The 8,403-nt window shown below is 43.1% G+C and overlaps 1 pseudogene; it reads left to right on the top strand.

The window, feature by feature from the left end:
* The first annotated feature begins 3,345 nt into the window (after positions 1-3,345).
* LOC101779617 lies at positions 3,346-4,180 on the top strand (annotated as a pseudogene).
* The last annotated feature ends 4,223 nt before the right edge of the window (positions 4,181-8,403 follow it).

Genomic DNA, 8,403 nt, shown 5'->3' with positions numbered 1-8,403 from the left:
GGGGGGGGGGGGGGTTGCATGCGCCATTTATTCACCTTTGGAGTGAATTTTGCAAAACTATGTGGTCTTTTCCCTGCGGAGGAAGCCCACGTCGAAACCTTCCACGTGTGATCTTTCCGACCCAAGCGTGCGGGGAGTTTTCCAGCCCGAGCGAGCCCAACATCCGCGCGGAACGGACCTAACCTGCCGTGGCTTGGCGATTTTCCCCATCACGCCCCCGACTCGACTCCGCTGCCGCTGCAGTCACCACTCGCCGCATTCGGACGCACCTTCTCCGACAAAGAGGTGCTCAGGGACCTCATCGCCTGCTCCGCCTTCGTCGTCTTCCTCACCTCCGTCAACTCGCTCATCTTCTTCGAGCTCACCCTCGGTGCTGCAGTCATCTGCAATCCTCCGCCATTGCGCGCCCCTCGCTGCGGTCTCCTCCACCGCCTCCGCATCAGGTAAGTCCTCCTTCGCCAGCCTCTCCTTGCCATGCTAGGGTTTCTCCTCTCCTTTTCTCACCTCACCTCACAGTCGCAAAATTTCTTGCAGATCTTGGGGAGGAAAAGCTGCAGACACAAGCGAATGACGACCTAACGTAGTTGCTACGGCGGCGGACTTGCTAGGTTCGGACTCCCCTGCCACCTCTGCCTCCCCATCAGCCATCAGATGCCGCCTTTTGCTCTTTTCTTTTGTCTATAAGAGCTTTTGATGCTGAAATGTGTACAAATACGCAAAGATCCGGTAGGAAGTTGTCCCATTTCTGTTGTAGGAATGTTCATTTTGATCCTAGTATGTTTGGAAGTAGGGAGGAGCCATTACTTGTGCTAGTTTCTGTGTGCAGCTACCCAAGTTGCACAATTTAGATATTTGGCATCCGGGTTATAAGATTGAAATGCAATCGTTCGTATTTCCTAAACGATAAGCATCTCATTTACAGGTTTCCTTTCTCTTGACCCAAGTGAATGATGACTAACTGTGAATTTTGGTTTCATCAGTCCTGTAAATGTTTATTTATGCTGGACAAGTATCTTTATCTTCCAAATGCTGTGAACAGTTCATGTTCTGGAAATATTTAAGCTGAAAGCTCTGCCACATTAACCTCAAAAGAGGCCTAGTTGATGTTACTTACATGATATAGATAGACAAAGTTCTGTCATTATCTTGCTGAATAATAACTGGAATCTTGTAGGGAGAGCTTTTTGCAAGAACAGAGCTTGAATGTAGATTCAGATTGACACTGATTGCCATTGCTACTTCATTATTCTGTCTTCTTGCTCCATTTTGCAGAGTAGAGTAGGTAGTGCCAGATGTTCAAAAATTTAAAGAGAAAAGCTGGTTGTGGTACCTTTTATACTTTTACCGAAGTTAAATATGATTCTGAATACTGCGGTTCCTACTTGCTTAGCCATGTTGGTGGGCTAAGAATCCCAAAATAAATAAATATTGGTCTACATAGGTTTATCCGTTATAGCAACATTTCCACTAGAACTAAATAAGTTATTTCAGAACTATTGTTCAGTTATATTTTTTCACAGCATGATCTGAACTATAATGATAGAGAAATAGCACCATTTTACTACTAGATCCCATCTATTTTTTTTCCTTTTTGTTTCATTACAAGTAGTTCCAATCTGTCTGCATGCTGACCGTTGATTGCTAAGACCAAGCAACATTATCTTCCTCTTTTCCCTATATATACACCATGCAGCTAGCCTAAGAAAAAAAAAACCCGCAGCAATGGTGCACATTGACATAACCCTTTTTTCAGGGATACTTTTAGGGGTCATGAACACACATTCTTATTGTTCTATTTGTTGGGTTACTATATTAATTTGTTAGCCTGATTTCTCTTATTGTTCTATTTGATAGGTTACAATACACTAGATAATGGAATCTTACGAGGAGCAAGTTAGGCGGTTCTTGTTGGAGGAGGAGGAAGAGGATGATGAGCCATTTTTTGTACTTGTTCCTGCCATAATTCCGTACCTACAAGAAGAGAAAATGCTTGTGCACACATCTTCTCTTCTTAGTGCCAAAAAGGTTAAGGAAATCATTGAAGGGCACCCAAGTTGGTGTAAAGTTCAGTTTCGAATGGAGCCTGAAATATTTAAAGCCACAACGGACTTTCTTAGAAGAGAGAATTTGCTCCATGACACACGAGGTGTTGCTGTTGAGAAGCAGATTGGGATGTTCATGTTTATATTCTCACACAATGATAGCAACTAAAGGCTATAGAAATCTTTTCAACGCAACGGCGAGACAATCCATCGGAAAATGACAGGAGTTTTCAAAATAATTCCTGCCTCAACTCATCGATTTGTGAGACTTCCAAGTTCATTCCAAACTCATCAAAATCGCGACAGATCCTCGTTTTATGTCCTTCTTTCAGGTGTGCATAATACTTTCCCCAATCTTTTCTTTCCTTGCGTTCCAAGTCCTTATTTTTTTTCCTTCCATGCAGAATTGCATTGGTACAATTGGTGGCACTCATATACCAATCACCATCGTAGAAGACAAGACCCCTCCCTACAGAAATAGGAAAGGAACCCTATCACATAATGGTATGTTAGCCTGCAACTTTGACCTTAACTTCAAATTCATTTCATGTGGATGGGAAGGGTCAGCATCAGATGCAGAAGTCCTTAGATGTGCTGTTAGCAAAGGATTTATTGTGTCAGAGAGAAAGTTCTATATTGTAGATTTGTAGATGGTGGGTACGCAAATACATCATCATTGCCCCATATCGAGGAGTTCGGTACCATCTCAGTGAGTTTAGAAGGCGTCGTTCGTTTGAAAGTGGTTATGCAAACTACAAAGAATTGTTTAACCATCACCATGCATTGCTTCGCAACCATATAAAGAGGGCCATTGGTGTTCTAAAGAAGAGGTTCCCGATTCTGAAAGTAGGCACTTTTCCATCTCATAGAAAATAAATTCAAGATTGCAGCTGTAGCAATTGCATTTCACAATATAATTAGAGGGAAAAATGGTCAAGATGGGTGGCTGGATGACCAACCAGAGTATATCCCAACAGATCAATTTGTTGACGTGCCGAAGGGGGACAACAACTATCCAAGTGAAGCGGAGTCAAATGATGGCAGTACTCTAAGAGATCAGATCGCACACCAAATGTGGGTTGCTTATACTAATAATAATTAGTCTAGTTTGATTCCTCTAGTTTGTAGTTTGTGTATGTTTTGCTTATGTAATTTTTGGAACTGTCTACTACAAACATTATTGTAATAAGTGCCTTTTTTAATGCAATTGTTATCTTTGTACTTGAATTTCTTTTTTTGAGACACCTTGATCTTGCTGATGTTTCTTTGTACTTCATCTTAACATGTTTTGGAAAATGCAGCCATGGCAGGTGAAGTTGATAGGGCTGCTTGGAACTCCGCTTATGAGAAAAGTCTTGTTTAAATATTACTTGAGTACAAAGATAACCCCAACTATAAAGGTCAAAATGGTTGGGTACCAGAGGGCCGGAGGATTATCACCAGCAAGTTCAATGAGAAGTTTCCCGTAGCTCATTTCACAAAGAAGCAGGTGCAGGAGAAGGAGAAGGAGCTCAAAGCTAATTACAAGGCACTAAGAGATGCTAAAAGAGACAGTGGTAATGGTTGGAATGAATCTTTGTGTATGATACTAACGGAACCAAAAGTATAGGAGAAGCTAATTGCGGTAAGCCATTTTGACTCTATATAAAATATGCTAAGAAGTAGCTAAGTTATTGTTGTTAACTAATTATCCTTTTCTGTTACACTCAATAGAATCATCTAAGAGTAGCAAAGTTTTGTAAAAAGTCATTTCCCCTCTTTTACCAATTGGAAGCACTATATGAAGGTGAAGTTCCCTCACTTGCATAGCTTAATTTATTGCTTTCAGCATCAAATAATTTTGTGGTTCTTATATGAGTTCCAATTGTCTCTTGAAAATAGAAAGTGTTTCTATAGGAAATCTAAACTTCACATCAACCATGCAAGTGGATCCACCTTCTGATCCTGCACCTCCTACTGTTCCTCCTCTTGCACCTCCTGTTGCTCCTGTTGTTCCACCTCTTGCACCTCCTGTTGAAAGAAATAACTCTGAACGAAGCAGCAGTCACTTGGGTGCTAATCCATTTGCTTCGAGTTTCGATGGCCAGGAGACTTCTAGTGCACATAATGAACACAATGAAGCTCAAGATTCAAGATAGGAAGAAGGTGGAAGTGGGAGAAAGCATAAGCAAAGTCACATTGGATCTGCTCTTGAGGGATATATGGAGTACAAAAGGAGCCAAACCAGCAAAACTTTGCAAGCTTTTGAAGAAAGGAAAAGGTGTGAGGAAGAATTTTCAGTTGAGAAGTGTGTTGATCCAATGGATGCTATGGTGAAGTAACCGATGAGGAGAAGTCATATGCTTTGGATGTCTTTGAGTCTGAGACACACAGGAAGATATTCATTACAACCAAGAATCCTAATGTTCGATTAATATGGCTAAAGCAAAAAATCAGGTATGTCTCTTCGAATATGCTCAGTGTATGGTTCATGAAAAACTTACTTGTCTCATTATGTCTAATCATGTAAAATTTTGCTTTGTGTGAACCTTCTGCTGCTGACATGGCTAAATTATTTCAATTTTTTTTGGTTAATTGCAGAACCCTTATGGGAAGCACTACATGATCCGAGAGTCAATCGTCAAGATCCCAAATGTACTTGTCTCTGTGCTTTTGTACCACTGCGTAGTTGGTGATCTTCAATATTATCTATGTGCTTTTTCTGGGAAAAATAATATTGCTAATTGTCATATTGGGGTAATGTTCTTTGGTTCGTAGTTGGATTCATGTGAATGCCCTATTACTAAGTCTATCCTTTTTTAGTGTCTCTTTGAATATGCTCAGTGTATAATAATTATTAACCTTCTGTACCTTCTCAGGCGTCTGCTCCAATCTGTAGAGCAATAATAGCAAGGTTCCATCTTTGTACCATCTTCAGATATCAATATCCTCGGAAGGTATAGGAGTGTATAGCAAATGTCAAGTTCTACTTAGACATGCACAGTTCAACGTCTATGAGGATTCGGAGGCGCCAGGAAGCTCAATCATCTCACGAAATCTCAAGATTGACCTGACTAAGATTCTAGAAACATTCTTATTGCTTGCTTCTAACAAGTATACCATCCAGGTTAATCTTGTCAGTAAAAAGAGATGGACGAATCAGTACATGTTGGTTGGCAAATTCGCGCACTCCACTATCTCACTGATATGATCTTGTTTCCGTGGGATGCAATGCCAAGATCAATTAACGTGCATTATCTTATTTAGGGCAGAGTATCCTCTGTATCTCTTTCTCCTGTTTGATGGGCATATTCATCTATCCGGACCTTGAGCAGGTGGTTGACGAACCATTCATAAATCATAAGTGAAGAATGTACTAGTAGCTATTTGTGCATCTGATTTGATTGGTGGTTCCTGCTGTAGCTTTTAAAAACCATGAGCCTGTGGCCATGAGCAAAGCTAGCATGGATGGCATACCTATAAGCAGTTCCACGATCTATAGATTAGATAAGCTAGATTCACTTGGAATGGGAGGCACGGGGAATCCAAACAACACAGTGATCATCAGGCATGGATGAGCTAGATGACCTGCTTGAAGATGTAGAAATGATAATTGCTGGAGTTTACTTGTGGACGGTAGCGGTTCATCAACCATATGCTTGAAGTCTGTCCTTTCATCTTCCATTAATATGCAATTTCCTTTGCTTAATGATTCGGTTAATACTCTTAATTTCCTCTCTAAAAAAAAGGCAACATAAAGAGAAATAGTCTAGCTCCGGGACAGGTGAAATTTTATTTCAAGAAATTAAAAAATCACAAAAACATTTGATTTCGCCCGAACTCGCACCGAAGACCTTCAGTGTGTTAGACTGACGTGATAACCAACTACACCACGAAATGTTGTTGTTCAGTCAGCCAAATATTTATTTATTAATAAAAGTCGGCGTGCGTGGGGGAAGGAAATTCCCGGCAGCTTACGGCAACGGGGCTGATTTTGCTCTGCAGGGGGGCGCCTCTGAGTGGGCTGATTTTGACCTTCAGTTTGGCCCGCGGCGCGCGGGCGTAGGCCGAAAACCTCCACTCGGAGCAAGCCCATCAGTATTCAGTATCAGGCACAGATGGGCCATGCCCAGTTTGCTTGGGCACTTGAGCTTGTTCGTGCTGCGCCTCTCTCTCAGCGCCCTTTTTGGTTGCGGTCGACGCGCCTAAAAATCGCTCCCCTGCCTGCCTGGAATATCGATGTGCGTCGCCGATATTACGAGGCAGGCGTCACGCCAGCGCCAGCCGCCAGGAGGCTCCAGCGGCAAGCCAGCAACGACACAACCACACAGCTAAAGCTACCCGCGAGACGTCGGCGTCAAGCGCGCGGGACGCTATGCCGAGGCCGCATCATGCGATCCTAATTCCACAACTAAGTTCGCCGATGCGCGACGCGAGACGAAAGCGACTCCCTTGTTGCGCTGCGCCTCTCTTAGGCAGCTGTAGAGATCGAGACGATGCTCGGATAGTCGGATGCAGATACTGGCCTGATGGGGCTGCCTGCCCAAGATTGGCTAAACCCATCTCGTTTTGGAAAAACAGAGAAACGATTTTTGTTCTCCTTTTTTTTTCACCACACTGGGAAATCGTTAGGTTCAGTTCACCTGACGTTCAAACGCTCCAAATTCCGATATACAGTATACATAAGCATTCCTGACCAATTCCTTATCCATGGATGTCGATCACATTATGAGCTAATCCGGCCGGCTTGCTATCCAGCTTGCAAAGATGGTCGGCACAAGGTTAGCATTGAAGCTTTGGTCTCTCCAGAGGGCTTACATGATATGTGAGAGACTAAGTTGATGGTGCTTTGATCTATTTGTGATGAGTCATTGACCAGATGATTTGAGGCTTTACCGGTTGAATCCATATTTATAAGTGCATGATTATGCTAACAGCTAACCAGATGTGTTGTGTTGTGTGCGTTGTGTTGTGGTGTTTGTGTAAAACATATCTTGTGTGTTGTGTCCCTTGGCTTGTGATGTGCAGGTGTAGAATGTGACATGACAGTCGACGGTATGAGGTAAAGGTCAAGCGAAAGGTCCATGCCGATGTACTATGGCTATAAAGGGTGGACACGAGTAGGCTTGGACCGAGGGACCCGAGTAGTCCGGGCGGAGTCATTGGCGATCCACGTGGTGCACGGAAGAGCAAGAGTACACGGACGGGATGGAAATGGCGTTGGTCGAGTCAAGCGTGATGGAGGCGAGTCGAGTAGGCGGCCCAAGAGCCGGAAGCGAAAGACTTGGAGGCGTCGAAGGCTTGGCGGAGTTCGGACACGCATCGACATCGGTGAGTCACGTCGTGCGTGGCGTGCAAAGAGGGTTTGACCGGTTTGACTTCAGAATCGGGGTAAGTCACGCGTGTAGGTGTGCAAGAGGGTTTGACCGGTTTGGCCTCAAAACTAGGGACGAGTCCGGTGCGGCCGGACAGCGTCGAGTCGGAGGACGTGTAGCATCATCGCATAGCTTATGTCAAGATGAAGCTATCTCGTGAAGGCGTTGAGTCCATCCGCGTGTGACTCACATGGAGAGTTAATTTTTTTTACCAGGCATCATGTTAGCTTCATGATGTGCGTAGTCATTCGAGACCGTTACTTGACCAAAATATTTGGTGACAAGATTTAATCGACCGGTTACCAACTGTTAAGCAGAAGTCCAATGCAGAGAACTCCTGGCACAGTTTATTTGCGGCGGCAGAGGATCAGACGTGTGTGACAGCAAAATGGAGAGATCTCGCACGTCAGAATCTGTGGCCGAGAGGCCTGAGACAACTCCGGGGCGGCTGGGCGGCCCGCCGGCGGGCTCCATGCCAGCGACGCACCCGTACGCCGAACTTTTTTTTTATTTTTTTATTTTTTATTTTAGTATTTTGCCAAATTTATAGGTCCTTCCGCAGATGGCGGTAAGGAGCGGTTGGGCCGGCGGAAGGCCTTACCGCCGGCCCAGCCGGCGATAACAGGTGCACTCCTCCACATCACACTTTTAAAAAATCATAACTAATTCATATCAATTTGGATGGAGATAAACTTTATATAAAACTTGTAGATATCGACGAGATCTACAACTTTGTAGTTAAATTTTTTTCATTTGATGTCATATTGGTGCTTAAATAATCGACACAAGTTTCAGATCTAAAATTCAATTTTTAGATTTGAAAATTGTGTCGATTATTTCAGCAATTAAATGGTTCCAAATAAAAATAGTTTTAACTACAAAGTTATAAATCTCATCGAGGGCTACAATTTTCATATAAAACTTATTTCTATCTGAGCTTGTATGAATTAGTTATCATTTTTTGAAAGTGTGCTGGCTAATTTCAGATCTAAAAATGAATTTAGATC

This window comes from Setaria italica, unplaced genomic scaffold (genome assembly GCF_000263155.2).
Source record: "Setaria italica strain Yugu1 unplaced genomic scaffold, Setaria_italica_v2.0 scaffold_31, whole genome shotgun sequence".
NCBI classification, from domain to species: Eukaryota; Viridiplantae; Streptophyta; class Magnoliopsida; order Poales; family Poaceae; genus Setaria; species Setaria italica.
Note: the sequence above shows the minus strand (reverse complement) of the source record. Positions and strands in the feature narration are given on the sequence as shown.